The sequence below is a fragment of the Triticum urartu genome, chromosome 6, assembly GCF_003073215.2.
Source record: "Triticum urartu cultivar G1812 chromosome 6, Tu2.1, whole genome shotgun sequence".
Lineage (NCBI taxonomy): Eukaryota > Viridiplantae > Streptophyta > Magnoliopsida > Poales > Poaceae > Triticum > Triticum urartu.
In genome coordinates this window covers 403617595-403637143 of record NC_053027.1, presented here as the reverse complement: position 1 = coordinate 403637143, position 19549 = coordinate 403617595, and the positions used below count along the sequence as shown (strand labels likewise).

The window sequence follows — 19549 nt, the reverse complement described above, 5'->3', positions numbered from 1 at the left end:
TAACATGGAAGTAGGAGAGCGATGGCAGATCTTTGATGAAGACTGTCACCTTCATGGATCCCATTGCTTCCGTTGTGGTGCGCGCGGTGATACAGCGGACAACGTCCAGCTTGCTAGCGCGCCACCCACGTGTGCAAAGGAGGACGTGGCCCGGACGGCCAACGGAGCTGGAGCCGAGGAGGCGGCGCTTCGCCATGGCTTGGGGTGTTTCGATTTGGGGATTAGGGTTTGCCGATTGATCAAAATGCAAATGATACACACGGATTTGAAGTTGTCAGATTCGATAGTACGAAGTCTATACCACAAGCAAAGCATGGACTGACGCCGGATTGCCATTGGTGTAAAGGTTAAAAGTGCTAACTAGATTATTGACTCTAGTGCAAGTGGGAGACTGTTGGAAATATGCCCTAGAGGCAATAATATTGTATTGCTATATTTCCATTATTCATAATTAAGAGTTTATACGCTACAAGAAATATGTCTAACTTATGACCTTCTCTTAGTGACCCCAGCTGAATTGGTCGTAAATTTACGGCCATTTCGTTTGGAAGGGCTCAAACCCTGAAATTGCTTACACCAAATGATCATAAAGCAGACAAAAGGCGTCAATGACCTTATTCCTACCTGATTACGACTAATATAAATGGTCATGAGGTTGTGAACGTGGATGCATTGGTACTTATTGCTATGACTAGGCGCCATCTCATCAGTTTTCCCTATGTGTCATGTCCATGTGTCAATTTTTGCACTAGGTTGTGAAGCAACCTATATTTCTGTAAAATCCCCCCCCCCAAAAAAATTGGGCATTCTTTACTATCCAAATCATTGCCTCATGACAATATTCAACTCCATTTGCCTAGTAAATCTTTCTCGGCAAATTTCCAAAGTTTTTGTTCAACTCGAACTGTTGTGAAGGAAGTACTAGCTAGGCATATCTTAATGAGCTGAATTTTTGCCACATCTTCTATATTCCCAAATAATAGCTCTCCACAAAATTTGAGCCCCATCTAACAATACATGTGAGTGTGGCTTCAACATTCATATTTCTGTCCAGTGTGGTACGTTGCAAAGCAAGTGACACCTAGGCTCCTCCATTTGAGCTACAAATTTTCCAAGATAGTGTCCTTAGTAGATGATCATCCTCAGCCAAAACTTAAGCCCATTGGCCATGCGCATTTCCCGTACCACTAATCAAACACTTGGGTGTTAATTCATGTTTGAGCTCAGTTCAGTCTCCTCGTGAGAATCTTCTATTGCCTTCTTCTTCCTGGCACCTAACAGGGGAGTGCCCAAACCACTAGACATGCCTAGGCTGCCCGGAATGGGTGGCAACACCACGGTCACGCGGTGACCACACGGCAGGCATGCGAGTCTACGCGCTTTGGAGTTGGGACCCTGGGCCACCATCCAAACCTCAACATATCGCCACCAAACCATGCATTTCTGATTAAATAGATACTTATGTACCTATAAATATTTTTTGGAAAAAATAAAGAGCAAACTATGAGGTAGTTGTAGTTCAAATTTGACCCGCTTTCTACTCAATCATCGGAAATTTGTCTTTTTCACCAGAGGTGTATATGTACTTTTAATGACCAACCATTTTGTCAATTGTACATTAAATATGGCCTAATATATTATAAAAATGACCTGGTCCCATTTTGCAACAAATATATGGTAGGTCCTTCTCAATAAAACTCATTTTGGGCAGTCGAAAAATAGAAAATTGATTTTTCGTCCAAAGAAAATAAAAACTCCCTTAGGAAACATTGTTTGCCATTCCAATATGCACCCTTGTAAACAATATAAGATCATTTGAACAAACAATGCCATGAATGTGGCCATAAGATTGATCATTTGGCTTGAAAGCCATGAATCTTCAGAGATGATAGCTCATTTCTGAGAACACTTTTTTAAAATAATTGTCATATTACAAGTTTATTATTTTTCCTGGTAACTTGGTCACATATAATGACACAATGCGAAGGTTTTCCAATTTTTAATTTTTTTGAATTTTTTATGCTCGTTTCAAAATGCGGTCAAAACGTCGGGAATGACCGTTCCTAGCTAGTGGTTGACTCTTGGAATTTTTTGGTGTTTCTCTGATTAAATATATACTTATGTATCTAGAAATGATTTTTGGAAAAAATAAGGAGTAAACTATAAGGCAGTTGCAGTTCAAATTTGACCCGCTTCCTACTAAATCGGCAAAAATTTCTCTTTTTCACCATAGGTGGATCCAAACTTTTGACACACAACCATTTTGTCAATTGTGAATTAAATATGTCCTAGTATTTTATAAAATTGATTTGGTCCAATTTTGCAACAAATATATGGTATGTCCTTCACAAAAAAACTCATTTTGGGCACTCGAAAAATGGAAAATAAATTTTCCGTGCAAAGAAAATGAAAACTCCCTTAGGCAACATTGTTTGGAATTCCAATATGCACCCTTGTGCACAATATGAGATCATTTGAACAAACTATGCCATGAATGTGGCCATAAGATTGATCATTTGGCTTGAAAGCCATGAATCTTCACGCATGATAGCTCATTTTTGAGAACACTTTTTTAAATTAATTGTTGTATTACAATTTTATTATTTTTCCTAGAAACTTTGTCACATATAATGACACAATGCGAAGGTTTTCCAATTTTTTGATTTTTTTTGATTTTTTATGCCCGTTTCAAAATGCGGTCAAAACGGCGGGCTTGACCATTCCTAGCTAGTGGTTGAATCTTGGAAAACTTTTGATGTTTCTCTGATTAAATAGATACTTATGTACCTAGAAATGATTTTTAGAAAAAATAAAGAGCAAACTATGAGGCAGCTGCAGTTCAAATATGACCCGCTTCCTACTAAATCATCGGAAATTTCTCTTTTTCACCAGAGGTGGATCAAAACTTTTGACACCCAACCATTTGGTCAATTTTGCATTAAATATGGCCTAGTATTTTAGAAAATTTATTTGGTCCAATTTTGCAACAAATATATGGTAGGTCCTTCACAAAAAACTCATTTCGGGCACTTGAAAAATGGAAAATGAATTTTCCGTGCAAAGAAAATGAAAACTCCCTTAGGCAACATTGTTTGGAATTCCAAGATGCACCCTTGTGCACAATATGAGATCATTTGAACAAACTATGTAATGAATGTGGCCATAAGATTGATCATTTGGATTGAAAGCCACGAATCTTCACGCATGATAGCTAATTTCTGAGAATACTTTTTTTAAAATAATTGTCTTATTACAAGTTTGTTATTTTTCCTGATAACTTGGTCACATATGATGACACAAATGCGAAAGTTTTCCAATTTTTTGATTTTTTTGAAATTTTTATGCCCGTTTCAAAATAGGGTCAAAACAGTGGGCATAATCGTTTCTAGCTAGTGGTTGAATCTTGGAAAACTTTTGATATTTATCTGATTAAATAGATACTTATGTACCTATAAATGATTTTTGGAAAAAATAAATAGCAAACTATGAGGCAGCTGCAGTTCAAATTTGACCCGCTTCATACTAAATCATCAGAAATTTGCCTTTTTCACCAGAGGTGGATCAAAACTTTTGACACCCAACCATTTGGTCAATTTTGCATTAAATATGGCCTAGTATTTTAGAAAATTTATTTGGTCCAATTTTGCAACAAATATATGGTAGGTCCTTCACAAAAAACTCATTTCGGGCACTTGAAAAATGGAAAATGAATTTTCCGTGCAAAGAAAATGAAAACTCCCTTAGGCAACATTGTTTGGAATTCCAAGATGCACCCTTGTGCACAATATGAGATCATTTGAACAAACTATGTAATGAATGTGGCCATAAGATTGATCATTTGGATTGAAAGCCACGAATCTTCACGCATGATAGCTAATTTCTGAGAATACTTTTTTTAAAATAATTGTCTTATTACAAGTTTGTTATTTTTCCTGATAACTTGGTCACATATGATGACACAAATGCGAAAGTTTTCCAATTTTTTGATTTTTTTGAAATTTTTATGCCCGTTTCAAAATAGGGTCAAAACAGTGGGCATAATCGTTTCTAGCTAGTGGTTGAATCTTGGAAAACTTTTGATATTTATCTGATTAAATAGATACTTATGTACCTATAAATGATTTTTGGAAAAAATAAATAGCAAACTATGAGGCAGCTGTAGTTCAAATTTGACCCGCTTCCTGCTGAATCATCAGAAATTTCTCTTTTTCACCAAAGGTGGATCAAAACTTTTGACACCCAACCATTTGGTCAATTGTGCATTAAATATGGCCTAATATTTTAGAAAATTGATTTGGTCCAATTTTGCAACAAATATATGGTAGGTCCTTCACAAAAAAAACTCATTTTCGGGCACTGAGAAAATGGAAAATGTTTTTTTTTGCCAAAAAACTCATTTCTGAAGACACATTTTAAAAGATATTTATCTTATTTCTTGTTTGTTATTTTTCCTGAAAACTTGTTCACATTTGGTGATACAATGAGAAGGTTTTCCATTTTTTTGAATTTTTCATGTCATAAAATAGCTGACATGATTTTAACACGTTAATTTTAGTCAACCACGACCAATTTAGATGGTCATAACATCGTACTGTAATCTGATTGGTTCATGGACGTGTCACGCGAATCGTGCATCAAACACCGTCTGATGATCGGGGATCCAACGACAGTCCTCGGCCCTTCCACACCATCCCCGAAACCCTAGCTCTGTCCTGTGGTCATTTTCCATCCACGCCCCGCCTCCTTTCTTTCCCTAGCTCTCTCCTCTCCCCTTCCAGATCTAGCAGAGCTCCTCTTGATCCCCTCCCCTTCCTCCCCGCTATCGTGACATCGCACCCTCCCCGCCAGCCCCTCCCACTCCAACCGCCGCCCCCATTCTCTCCAGATCCAATCCAAGCCCCCCTCGTCCACCGCCCCCTTCCTCCCGTCACTACACCAACCTCGCCGCCGGCCCACCCCTGGTCCTCCCGCCACCTGAGCGCGCCACCCACCGCGTCCACAGAGACTGCCTTGAACCTGTGGTGCGCGAGCTGGAGGACGGCGGGGGAGGCCAACAACCTGGCGCCGTGGGCCGCCGTGCCGCAGGACTGCGTGCCGCACGTGCACGCATACCTCACTAGCCCCGCCTACCGCTCCAACCTCGACCTTGTCATGGGGAGGCCTCCGCCTACGCCCGCGCTGCCACCGGCGCCTGGGTCTTCGGTGTCGACGAGACGCTGCTCTCCAAGCTCCCCTACTACGCGCAACACGGATACGGGTGGGCGACCCACGCTTGTCACATTCTGAGATCGCGGGCCTGCTATTAACACACACGATTAATTTGTTGTTCGATTGCAGGCTGGAGCTGTTCGACCACTGGGAGTTCGAACGGTGGGTGGAGACGGGGGAGGCGCCGGTGATCCCCTCTAGCCTCCGCCTCTACAGGGAGGTCCACGACCTCGGCTTCAAGACCTTCCTTCTCACCGGCCGCAGCGAGGCCCATGAGGGTAGAAAGAGCTGTCGTGGACCTGCTATGTACGTACGCCTCCTCTCCTAATCCCCACACTGCGTTCAGGTTCAGTCAGGAAGTGTGAAGACCATTCAGGTTCGGGTTCAGTTAGGGGCTGTCGGACATTAAATTCTCAACATCTGCATCATGAGTAACACAATAGCGAGACCACTTTGTCAGTTTGGCTGCATCTTGTTAGTCTCAGCAGGTTTCAGTGACATCTAGCCGATTTAATTTCAGGGTTTCTTTTGTACCTCAACTTGGACTATAACATGTTGGTTGCAGTAAGTGCTACAACTAGTAGATCAGTGTAGGAAGGCTCCATGGGGTAGAAAAAAGCATTGCTGGGAACAATTCTGTTGGTCCAGTGCACTGTGGAATCAATCAATATTCCGACAACAACTTAGTCTACTTATTCAGCCATAATAGCTCAATCCGTTCCAATTATCGTCGTGCCTTTGTCCACAAATACACATTGTTCTACAATCAATCTCTTTCCAATTTGCAAATAGCATATGTTAACTCCGTCCGATGTATTGCTTTTCAAGTCATTGTGTTGTTCTTTCAGTGGCATTTAGTCTGCTGTTGTATGGTTCAGAAGCTCGGATGGGATTATGCAGACAATCTCTCTCCAGTTACTTTGCACATGTAGTACGGATTAAGTTCAAGAACTTCTTCTGTAGCATCATTGCTTTTCCCCAGCAAGCTCAGTGAAAAGATGCATTGGTTGCTTTTGGTGCACATGGAGGAACATTTTTCTATAAAATAACTATTGTGTAGTGAATTGTACTCCTGGAGTAACATTCTTCTATGAAATAACTATTGTTTAGTGAATTTTGCTGCTGTAGATCAGATGGCATGGAATAGGCATTAGTCTAAAAAGATTTTTGTTTTCTGGCGCCTATGGGTTCTTGGCCTTTGTTTATCTGTTATGTTGTGTGCTGTGCAAATATACATAAACCACACTAACCCACTACTGCTATTTTCAGGTATGCCATCACAAAAGCCTTATGTGTTGCTTTTTTCATGAAATTCTTCTCGGTATTTGCCGTTGTGCCAGTCAGAGGTGCCGCTGCTACATTTGGCGGAGCTACCACTGCTGCCCCAAAGGGCAACCTTCATCAGACATTACCTCATAACAGTGCCTCAAAGTTCTGTGCCCCATCTCCCCTCTTTCTAATTTACCAAAATAAAAACATTGTAAATACTAGTAGGAAAACATGTTAAATCTTTTGTGTATAGAACTGGAATAACCCTGCAGTTTGGTTCCGTAGAGTGGTAAATTCAAGCTTACGCTTTATGGGTTTGTGTTCCTTTGTTTTATTTTCCTTTTGATCTGTACTGTCAGTTGGCTAGTTCTGCACTTGTCTTCTTTTTTTCAACCTTGTTTCATAATGGTAGAAAAATATGGAACCAGAACTATCATTAACTTTTGTGGGAAATACTGATCTTGACATTGTGACAATTCATCCTGGCGAGACGTGGGTACTGTTTGAGCATATTTTGTGTAGTGTCCACCTAAGAGCGGTGATTTTGTTGTTACGGTTCAGAATAGTGTTTTTATACTTGATCAGCGCACCTCTACTATTCTGGTTACTTTTGCTTTCTTCTATGTAGTTGTCCAGGGCATGACAGTTTAATGTGTGGCTTGTTATTGTGTTACCAGCCTACTTTCTTGTACTGACTCTACAATCAGTGACACACCTCTTATGATTTTTGTATTACCGATGGCTTAATATTTAAACCGTTTAGCTTGATTTGAAATTGAAATCATAGGGTTTTTTAATCTCATTTTGAATTGTTTGTAGTTGCTCCAGGTCCTTCTCTAGCTGTGTTTATAACTGTCTTTGTTCCTTTTTTTTGATAACAGGACCAGTTTGACACGATTGACTTGTCGGATAACGAGATTGTCAAGCTTGAGAACTTCCCTTTCATGAATCGCCCAGGGAGCCCGCACCTGATTACAACTTACAATGAGAAGGAGCAGGTGACGCCCAGGGAGCTCAGCATCCGAGTCCCGGCCATCCTTCGCAGCAAGGACGAGGAGGGCGTCAAGGGCTACCGCGTCGCCGGAGCCGTCAACAACTACACCTCCCAGCTCCTCACCTAGGGGTCATCATCACAATCTCCATCTTGTAAATCTTCCCGCCAATGTAATGTTCAGTTAGATCATACGAGCTTCAGCACACACTACAAGAAATATGTCAACTTATGACCACCACTATTGGTCACTGAATGGTCACAAATTTCCATTTATGACCTTTTTGTGACCAAAAACATAAGGTCAAAAGCTGGGCGTCGTAAACTGACTATAGCGACCTTTAACAAAAGGTCGTTGATCCTATGACCTTCTGTTTTGGTCGCTAGCTCTCTCCCCAGGCCATGTCGGATCCGACGTGGCAATCTGACGTGGCAAAATTGTGACCAATTGAAAAGGTCGTTGATAAGATTCAGCCCGGTCCAATTCGGTGTCTATATGGGCCGAGCCCAACAATTCAGCCCATTTAATGTTATTTTTCTTTTTAATTCTGGTCAGATACATGGGCCTGGCCCAACAATTCAACATTTTTATTTTCTGGGCCATTACTATTAATTTTCTATTTTCAGCCATATTATTTTTGTGCTGGTCCCACTGGTCAGATTGGTCCCACTTGTCATGCTGATATCACAATTGCACCCACACGTCAGAAATTTGAAAATTTGTCAAACAATTCTCATAAATATGTCCCCCTGGTCAGGTTTCCATTTCATAGTATTGAAGTTATATACACAATCAATATTTCAAACAGACTAGAGCGAATGAAATTCATCCAAAACAACACTAAATATTACAATACATTATATGCTACTCTGACTAATATTACACTCTGCCTGATATTACAATACATAATATGCTACTCTTGCTGATAGGCTTCACGACTTCGCACTTCATACTTCACCTATGAAAAAAAAGAAGAATAAGAACCTGTAGGCAGCATCAAACATAGCTTATAAGCAAGAATTGACAATAAGCTCAATTTAACAAAAAAAGATTTTGATATATTTATACAGTTCACAAGGTCAGCTGACTATTAACGGCTTTCCCATAGATTACAAACAATTATGTGTACAAGGCAATTCAACATTTAAGTTGGAAGGTGTTCATTAGCAAAATAGAAATGGCAATACACAACTAAATTGGCTATTAATACAGCAAGCATGACATGACAACAGCTGCTTGATAGATTTTATTAAACATGTATGAAGCAGCAGCACACATAGACAACAACAATATATATGAAGGATTATAGATTGCATAACTGGTCAACTAATCTTCCATCTATATTTCTATCAGCAGCACACTAGATAGGCCACACATTTATTCCTACAGTACAGTGAGGTAAAAACAGATTATGGTGCCTGCCAAGTGAGGTAAAAACAGATTATCAACAGCACACTAGATAGGCCACACATCTATATTTCTATCAGCAGCACACTAGATAGGCCACACATTTATTACATTGACATGGTGGTGGCTGGCTAGCAATCATGGCTGCTAGCTCATGCTGCCAGTGTGCGTGCACATCTCCCTGCTGGAACCAACCCAACCCAAACAAAGCAACAGTAGCAAACCACACATGTACAAGTAAACTTCAGTACGAAACAGTTTCTCGCCGAAAGGAACTACCAAAGCATTTCCAAGAATTTCGAAGAAACTGCCTCAAGTCGATTTAGCCAAGGATATTATTTCCCACAAGCAAAAAACTATGGTTCAGCTCCCACATGGGCATGGGGTTTTTTGGGTTTCAAGAAAAAAATCACAGAACTGGATGGGCATATGGAAGGTACATTGTGAATCTACAGCGTCAACCTGCTGGAGTTACTTGTCCTCAGTGATGAGCAGCTGCTTCCTCCTTTGGCTTGGTCATCTGGACAGCCAAAAAAAACATGCAACTGTAAGAAGATGGATTGATGGTAAAAAGAGTGAAGAATTGTGATTCAGTGAACAGAAAAGCATATGTACATTATAATACTGCAGACAACAAAATAATAAGCCTAATATGAAGATAAGTGTTTTTCTTATTGATGGCTGTAAGATGGATTAATGGTAAAAAGAGAGAAGAATTGTGATTCAGTAAACAGAAAACAAGACGTTATTATTCAGCAGTGATACTCGATATTTGACAAGTATGGTTTCATGTATACAAGTTAGGCAGAGCAATGTACAAGATAAATCATTTTATATAAAGCGTGTCGAATCAATATCTAAAATGTTATCGAGCAAAGCATAGAAACAGAGTCCCAAAAATCTAATTAGCTGCTGTGGCGACAGCCACGCGGCAAGCCGGCAGCGGCAGGCTGGGGCGAGGGTTGGGGAGGAGGCAAGTGTTCTTAGGTTATTAACAAGGAAACTGGGTGATTAACATCCCAAAAAAGAAAAAAACAACTTAAAATATTGAGTGTGGCAGCAACATCTACTTGTTACTGGAGTCCCAGTTCAAGATGGCCAGAGGCCACTTGGCACCATGGAACTTGCACAATTTCCATCATATATATGAATGAGTTAGGAAGTAAAGTAGAGATGAACTACCCAGCCTCATACATGTATATAAAGTGTGCTGCACTGCTGCTACAGAAAGTTTCATAGGCTTTCAAGTGAAGGGATACACGTTGTTCAACTGCCGTGTTTATTTTTTGTTGTTGGGGAAAGCAATAGCTTAATCAGTTCACTTATCTAATATTATGAACAGCCTATCACTCAAATAGTCCTTGAGTGCTAATATAGTATTATATTGGTAAAAGAAACATGTCACCACGAAGAGCTTTAACAGTTAGCACCATTTTTTATTAGAGAAGTTTAGAGAGAAATTTGAGAAATCTATATTAGAGAAAACTTCAATGCATACAGAAGTTCTCTCAAGTCTCATTGCAAATATCAAGTGCATACAGAAGCTTTGGTTTGAGTGGGAATGGTATGAAAGGGGCATATAAGGACAATATACTCAAGAGTTGCATATCTACATAGAAATGATGCTGATCACATAAGTAAATAACAGTGAATGACAAACGATATGCACTTAAGAAAAGTGAGCAGCAAATTCAAGCAATAAACTAAACTGATATAAGCAATTCTCTGATGCTGTATCGTAATACTTATATGTCACAACTGAGCGCTAATTTTGAGCTATAAAACACCACTAATCAGAACTCCATGTACCAAAAGACTACATGATATGCTTATCTAACACAGCAACAGTAGCAACACAGCACCAATCAAGAAGCTGATTCCACTAACAAGTAGTCTAGCAACACATCCGAGTCGAGTAACAGCGCCAAAGCAGGGGAGGAACGAGGAAGCGGCAGCGCATACCTTCATCTTGGACTTCTTGGCCTACAGCTTCTTGGCATGCTCCTCCTTGGCCTTCTTCTCCCCTGTAAACACGCACACACACACACACATGCACACGATCAATTCAAACCCAAACAAATCAAATCACGCTCTTCATCTGAACCGCTACTGATCCATGGAGAAAGAAACCGACATGGAGGGGATAAAGAGCACGAGAAAGCGGTCGAACACGGTGATCGGGAGCGCCGCGTCCTCGGGCACCTCCTTGGACAGGTACAACGGGTACCTCTTGGCCGCCTCGCTCCCCTCCTTGGGCTGCATCACGCCGTCCTCCTGCGCGCCGGCCTCCTCCACCGCCACCGCCAAGCACCTCCCGATGGCCCGGATCCTCCCACTCCTCCTGTCGATCCCGACCCCCTGCCACCGCATGCCACACGCTGGGCTCATCGCCACCGAGATCTTGGTTCGAGGGAGGGGCATGGCAGCGCGGTGGTGGGATGTTGGTTGGAGGTTGGAAGGGGAACTGGTTACCCGGAGCAGGAGGGAGGAGGACGTCGACGGGAGATCGGATCTCTTCTGATGAGGGAGGGGAGGGGAGAGCCGAGGTCGTGGCCGGCGGCGAGGTGAGGGAGATGGGGGAGGTGGGTGGCGGCGATGGGAGGGATCTGGATCTGAGCGTTAGGGTTCGTCACACGGGGAGAGAGAGGAGTGGTGTGCGGTGGGGCTGGAGGTGGAGGTGGAGGCCACGCGGAGGCGGACGGCGGCGGATCTGAGGGAGGGAGAGGGGAGACGGTGGGAGACAGAGGCGAGGCGGAGAGGGAAGGACGGTGGCAGTGGCGATCAAAAAGGAGGAGGTGGCGGCTGTGATATGGAAGGGAGGAGGAGTGGTGTGCGGGGGAGAGAGGGGCTAGGGTTCGCTGCACGGGGGAGAGGGGAGAGGATCTGAGGGGGAGGGAGAGAAAGAAAGAAAGAATGGAGGCGGGGGGGGGGGGGGGGGGGGGGGGGGGGTGGATGGAAAATGTCCATGAGGACAGACCTAGGGTTTCGGCTCGGGTGGGTTTGGGCCGTTGGATCCGGAAGCATCCGACGGTGGTTGACGCGTGATCCGCGTGATATGCTCATGGTCCAATCAAAACGCAGCAAACCATTTGATCACCTTATGACCAATATAAATTGGTCGTGATCGATTCAAGATAAAAAAATTCATTCCATTTTTCAGTGCTCAAAATGAGTATTTTTGTGAAAGTCCTATCAAATATTTGTTTAAATGATTCCATATTTCGCACAAGTTTGCATCTTGGAATGGCAAACAATATTGACAAAGGGAGTTTTCATTTTCTTTGGACGAAAAAACCATTTTCCATTTTTCGAGTGCCCAAAAGGAGGTTTTTTTGTGAAGAACCTATAATATATTTGTTGCAAAATTGGACCGAATCATTTTTCTAAAATACTAGGCCATATTTCATGCACAATTGACCAAATGGTTGGGTGTAAAAAGTTTTGATCCACCTCTCGTGAAAAGACAAATTTTCGCCGGTTCAGCTAGAAGCGGGTAAAATTTGAACTGTAGCTGCCTTCTAGTTTGCTCTTTATTTTTTCCAAAAATCATTTCTAGGTACATAAGTATCTATTTTATCAGAGAAACACCAAAAAAATTCCAAGATTCAACCACTAGCTAGGAACGGTCATTCCCGCCGTTTTGACCGCATTTTGAAACGGGCATAAAAATTCAAAAAAAATCAAAAATATGGAAAACCTTCGCATTGTGTCATCATATGTGACCAAGTTTCCAGGAAAAATAATAAACTTTTAATACGACAATTATTTTAAAAGTGTTCTCAGAAACGAGCTATCACGTGTGGAGATCAATGGCTTTCAAGCCAAATGATCAATCTTATGGCCACATTCATGGCATAGTTTGTTCAAATGATCTCATATTGTGCACAAGGGTGCATATTGGAATGGCAAACAATGTTGCCTAAGAAAGTTTTCATTTTCGTTGCACGGAAAATTCATTTTCCATTTTTCGAGTGCTCGAAATGAGGTTTTTTTGTGAAGGACCTACCATATATTTGTTGCAAAATTGTACCAAATCATTTTTATAAAATATTAGGACATATTTAATGCACAATTGACAAAATGGTTGGGTGTCAAAAGTTTTGATCCACCTCTGGTGAAAAAGACAAATTCCCGCCGATTCAGCTGGAAGCGGGTCAAATTTGAAGTGCAGCTGCCTCATAGTTTGCTATTTATTTTTTCCAAAAATCATTTCTAGGTACGTAAGTATCTATTTAATCAGAGAAACACCAAAAGTTTTCCAAGATTCAACCACTAGCTAGGAACGGTCAAGCCCGCCGTTTTGACCGCATTTTCAAACGGGCATAAAAAATTCAAAAAACCAAAAAATTGGAAAACCTTCGCATTGTGTCATTATATGTGACCAAGTTTCCAGGAAAAATAATAAACTTGTAATACGGTAATTATTTTAAAAAAGTGTTCTCAGAAATGAGCTATCAAGTGTGAAGATTCATGGATTTCAAGCCAAATGATCAATCTTATGGCCACATTCATGGCATAGTTTGTTCAAATGATCTCATATTATGCACAAGGGTGCATATTGGAACAATGTTTCCTAAGGAAGTTTTCATTTTCTTTGGACGAAAAAACCATTTTCCATTTTCTGAGTGCCTGAAATGAGTTTTTTGTGAAGGACCTACCATATATTTGTTGCAAAATTGGACCTAATCAATTTTCTAAAATACTAGGCCATATTTAATGCACAATTGACAAAATGGTTTGGTGTCAAAATTTTTGATCCACCTCTGGTGAAAAAGACAAATTCCCGTCGATTCAGCTGGAAGCGGGTCAAATTTGAACTGCAGCTGCCTCATAGTTTGCTCTTTATTTTTTTCCAAAAATCATTGCTAGGTAAATAGGTATCTACTTAATCATAGAAACACCAAAAAAATTCCAAGATTTAACCACTAGCTAGGAACTGTCATTCCCGCCGTTTTGACCACATTTTGAAACGGGCATAAAAAATTCAAAAAAAACCAAAAAATTGGGAAACCTTCGCATTGTGTCATTATATGTGACCAAGTTCCCAGGAAAAATAACAAAATTGTAATACGGCAATTATTTTAAAAAAGTGTTCTCAGAAACGAGCTATCACGTGTGGAGATCAATGGCTTTCAAGTCAAATGATCAATCTTATGGCCACATTCATGGCATAGTTTGTTCAAATGATCTCATATTGTGCACAAGGGTTCATATTGGAATGGCAAACAATGTTGCCCAAGGAAGTTTTCACTTTCGTTGGACGAAAAAACCATTTTCCATTTTTCGAGTGCCCGAAAGGAGGTTTTTTTGTGAAGGAACTACCAAATAATTGTTGCAAAATTGGATCAAATCATTTTTATAAAATACTAGGACATATTTAATGAACAATTGACAAAATGGTTGGGAGTAAAATTTTTTGATTCACCTCTCGTGAAAATGACAAATTTCCGCCGATTCAGTTGGAAGCGGGTCAAATTTGAACTGCAGCTGCCTCATAGTTTGCTATTTATTTTTTCCAAAAATCATTTCTAGTTACATAAGGACCTATTTAATCATAAATACATGGTTTGGTGGCGATACGTCGAGGTTTGGGCAGTGGCCGAGGGCCCCAACTCTAGAGCGCGTAAACTCGCATGCCCGTCGCGTGGTCACCGCGTGACCGTAATGTTGCCATGTGTTCTGGGTGGCCTAGGCATGTCTAGTGGGTTGGGCACTTCCCAGGTTGGTGCTAGGAAGAAAATTAGAACATAAGATTCTCACGAGGAGACCGATCGATGCTCAAACATGAATTAGCAACCAAGTGTTTGATTAGCGGTACGGGAAATGCACATGGCCAATGGGCATGAGTTTTGGCTGAGGATGATCATCTACTAAGGAGAATGTCTTCACAAATTTTTAGCTCAAAAGGAGGATCCTAGGTGGTACTTGCTTTGCAAAGTACCACGCTGGACAAAAATATGAATGTTGAAGCTGGGCTCAAAATAATGAATGGAGTGAGCTGAAATTTTGTGGAGGATGGTTATTTGGGCATAGGAAAGCATTGCAGAAAATTGATACCATTTGTACATGCCAAAGTAGTACTTCCTTCACAATGCTCTTCTATGGATACAAACTTGGGAAAACTAGTGTGAGAGATTGGATGAATGAAATGAGATCAAAATTGGTGTAGGTAAGTTCCTTAAGTATGGTCATGCGCTGGTAAATTTTCAGATCATTTGGGTAAGCCTAGCTAGTACTTACTTCACAAAGCTTCTCTCGAGGTAGAAACTTTGGAAATTTCCCGAGAAAGATTTACTAGGAAAATTGAGCTGAATATTATCATGTGGCAATGATTTGGGTATGGAAGAGTGCCCGAAAAGTTTGAGGGTAATAGGAGGGGCCTATATAACACTTGCTTTGCAACGTGCCGATTTGGTCATAAAATATAAATTAAACCTGGGCTCACATAGATGAATTGACTGAGCTGCAATTTGGAGGAGGGTGATAATTTGGGCATATGAAGGAACTGTATAAATTTCATGTCATTTAGATATATAAAAAAGGTACTTCCTTCACAATGCTTCTAGGTGGACAAAAACTTTGGAAATTTCCCGAGGAAGATTTGCTAGGCAAATGGAGCTGAATTTTGTCATGCGGTAATGATTTGGATAGGAAAGAGTGCCCAAAAATTCCGAGGGCAATCAAGAATATATAAATAGCACTTCCTTCATAAAGTGTTGTTGTGAACAAAATAGGAAAATTAATATTCTTGAATTAGTTTTGAACTAGGCAAGGAAGGATTTTTACATATTTGATGAAGATATGCCCCAAAGAATTTATGAGATTTTTTGGGAATTTTGGGAATGATATAAATATAGGTTGCTTCACAACCTAGGGCAAAACTGCCACATGGACATGACACATAGGCAAAACTGATGAGATGGCGCCTAGTCATCACAACGCACCATAATCTACAAGGCTATGACCATCTATATTGGTCATTAAAAACTAGAAATAAGGCAGCGGACTAGCACTGTTTGCTTTCTGACCATTTCGTGTAAGGAAATTACGACCTTTCTGACCAAAATGGTCGCAATGGTTTAGGGTTTGGAGCCCCCCGAACAGCTTTTGACCAATTGGTCTAAAATGGTCATAAATTTATGACCAATTCTTCGAGGGTCACTGACAGAAGGTCATAAGTTGACATATTTCTTGTAGTGACATCTCTTTTGGTTGACTGAATTCGTACTGAAGATGCCATGTTTTTCTGCGTGGAATACTGCAGATAACCTGACGGAAGCGCTCTTGTTCCTCTCACACTTCATGGGCGACATCCACAAGGTAGTACTCCTGCCAAACCCCCAAGTGCTCGATTTTTGTAAGTGTTTCTGTTGCGGGTTGCAACTTAAGCCGATGCTTCTTGTTTATGTAGCCACTAAAATATGTACTTCACCATGTAAGGCTAGTTCAGACTTGAGGCTGAACCCTTCTCTGTGTAGTATGATTCCGAGGAAACATATGTCAATAATGCTGAAACTTTTCACGTTGGCGTTACTTTGCTGAACCATGTCTTGTGTACTAATCATGAGTTACTAGCATTTGGCTTCTCTGTGCTAATTAAACCTGGTAAGTATGTATACTTCTTTGAGATACAAATTCGACATTGCATGTTTAGGAGGTTCAATTTCTACAGGTGTTGCCAAATGAACGTGTCAACGTGTCTCTCCTTAGGGGTTGATTAAACCGCATATGATCTACTGTATCAATTTCTTGCTGTTCAAACATTGAAATCCTGGTTCATTTTTCAAACATTAAAATGTTGTTGACCCTGTCTTTCTATGCTTAAATGATAAAAATTTCGCATTTTGCTTGATAACTTGCAGATGCTAGCCTTCATTCATGTTTTGTCATGAGGTCCAGGATGAACAAGTAGGGAGAAGCGGTGATAGCGGTGTTACCTGATGTGAACATTTTTTTATTGTAAAACTAATGTGAACCATGTTTGGTTGTAATAATGTGCCAAGTTTGGCTCTTTTTGATTGTATTCATGATGTGAACCATATTTTTCCGGATTAGTCGTGCTCTGTTCGAAGCATTTTGTTTTCTCTCTGTGTCGGGGGTTAGGTGCGACATATGCCAAAGGATGGATTATCATGGTGGGGGCGAGTAGAACGTCGTCGGTGCCTGGAAACGGGATGAGGCATAGACATGCACGCCGGCGAATCTTACCCAGCTTCAGGGCTCTCCGGGGAGATAACACCCCTACTGCTGCTCTGCGGGGTCTCCGCATGATCACTATGGCAAAGTGTTTACACGATTGCTCCTTGAGCTGTTCCCTGGAAGTAGGAGAGGGCAAGGCAAGCTCTCTCCCTCCTATATGATCTGGTCTAGAGCTAATGGGTTCCAACCCTTTGCATGGGTGCCCTGGGGGGTTTATATAGGCCTACCCCCCAGGGGTACGATGGTAATCCGGCTGGACGCGGGCCCAGCCGTCAGTGCCTCCGGCCTCCGTCTTCTCCGCCGACTGCTGGGCCCCGCCGACTGCTGGGCCCCGCCGACTGGTGGGCCCCGCCGATTGGTGGGCCCCGCCGACTGGCTAGGTACGGAGCCCACAGGCCGCGTCTGCTGCGGGCGGGTCTTGCCGGCTTCTGATTACTGTAACCGTGCTTCTAATGACGCGAGCTTCGTCATGGAGTCGTGGCAACAGCCCGCCGCTTGGCGGGCGATCACTATTGCCACTCTCCATCACATCTGGTTAATGGCGCGTGGGCCCCGGGGAGGAGCCGGCCGACTCTCAGGGGCCGACTCCCGACGGGTCCGACTTGTGGCGCACTGGCCGTCTTCTGGGATCCCGCTAGCCGGTGGGACCCGCCGCCCAAAGGTCGTATAGACAAGCCGTCGTGGGCGCAGGATTCGGTCCACCGGTGCTGATGTCAGGGCCAGCATGGCTACAGTGCCACGTCGCACGGAGATCTCCGCGGGTATGGCGTACTGTGGCCATGCCTGCCTTTGGAAAGGGGTGGGAGTGGGCTTGACAGTAGCCACTCCCCGTCCCGTCCCTCTTAATGAGGACATGGGGTTTTGCTGGAGTCATGGGTCGACTCCTCAAGGCCGGCTTCTCTGGAAGTCGCCAGTCAGGAGTCGGCTTATCCTGAAGTCGTCCCCGGGACTCGGCCGCGAGTGGGCAGTCGGTCGCCTTGCCGCCGACTTCTCAGAAGGCGGCTCTTCGTCCTGGGGTCTTGAGGGGCGCAGCCTGCCCCGATGTCTTGAAAGGTTCTGGGGCTCAGGTTAGCCTACCCGTGGCCCATTACTCCGACAGTAGTCCCCGAAGCTGGTGAGGCGCCGCGGACGATCGGCCGAGAAGCCTCAGTAGTTTCTCTTTCCGGGTGCTCAACACATGGTTGTTGCTTGATTTCCGCCGGGCCGACTAGAAGGAGTCGGACTCGCCCAACTCTGACTTGCACAGTATTTCGAACGTCATGGCGGGATCCAAGTAGCGTGCTGGCTAAGCCTCTAGGCTGCCGCCCGTTCCGGGCCTGTCACGTGATAACACGCGGCCGGGCCTGTCTGCCAGCCTACGCGCGTGATGGGACACGCCCATAGGCGGGGCCCGCCACTACCGTGCCTCGGCGCCCGAGCGGATCCACTGTGGCCCAGGCGGACAGTTGGGATTCCCGTGGAGTTACTGCGTGCAGTAACTTTGTCGTGGAAACGTGGGGGTCGTGGGGCCGTGGGCGCAGTAAATCCCACGACCGCCCCCCTCGGCTTCGTAGCCCATGAGGCTATAAGTAGGGGGAGGAGGGGGGCGCGGCAGAGCACGCGCGCCCCTCCTTCCCGCTACTCCTTGCTCTTCTTCTTCTTCTTCTTCTTCTTCTTCTTCTTCTTCTTCTTCTTCTTCTTCTTCTTCCTCGCCCCGCTGTGCGCCCAAGCTCTGACGAACGCCGCGGCGATCAGCTCGCGATGAGTTCTTCTTCTGCCACCGCGCCTCCCTTGGTGCGTTCCGGCACCTGGGACGGCTCAGAAGTTCACGACGACCACATCGAGTTCCTTCGCAAGACTCGTCGGCTCCCCGGTGAAGACTACGTGCGGGTGCGTCTTGCACTGAGGGAGGATATTTCCCCAGCGCCGGAGGATGGCGAGCGGGTCATCTTCCACTCGCACTGCCTACGCGGATTGGGGCTGTCGGCGAGCAGCTTCTTCCGCTCTTTCCTGGAGTTCTACGGCCTCTAGCCGCACCACCTCACGCCCAACACGGTGGTGCTGCTGTCCGTCTTCGTGGCCTTGTGCGAAGGCTTCCTCGGAGTCCTCCCCACTCTCGAGCTCTGGGGGGAGTTCTTCTACTGCAAGCTCGGCACCCAGGCTGCAGGCGTGCCGGCTCAATGTGGCGCATTCATCGCCGGGCGGAGATCGGGAGCCGACAACCCCTTCCCCACCATCAAGTTGATAAAGTCGGTGAAGATGTGGCAGCGATCATACTTCTACGTAAAAAGCATCCTCGCGGGGGGCGATTGGGTCAACCTGCCGGCTTTCGAAGCCAGCCCGCCGGCTGGGAGACTGCCCAACTGGTCGTATCGGGCCAAGTCGCTGACGCTTGCGGGTGCCGGGGCCGTCAGCGACTCCGAGTTCTAACATAGTCGGAGGGCCTAACTAGTCCGGATCTGCTGGCCGCCTTCGTGGCGCGTCGAGTTCTCCCG

At 43.7% G+C, this 19549-nt stretch overlaps 1 long non-coding RNA gene and 1 pseudogene across 1 annotated transcript; both read left to right on the top strand.

Annotated features, from left to right (window-relative positions):
- Positions 1-1321: 1321 nt before the first annotated feature.
- Positions 1322-5731, top strand: LOC125516813 (annotated as a pseudogene).
- Positions 5732-6523: 792 nt separating this feature from the next.
- Positions 6524-16396, top strand: LOC125512127. The gene is made up of 3 exons (XR_007285216.1): positions 6524-6639; positions 7359-7641; positions 16141-16396. It is a non-coding gene; the product is annotated as an uncharacterized LOC125512127 (long non-coding RNA).
- Positions 16397-19549: the final 3153 nt, after the last annotated feature.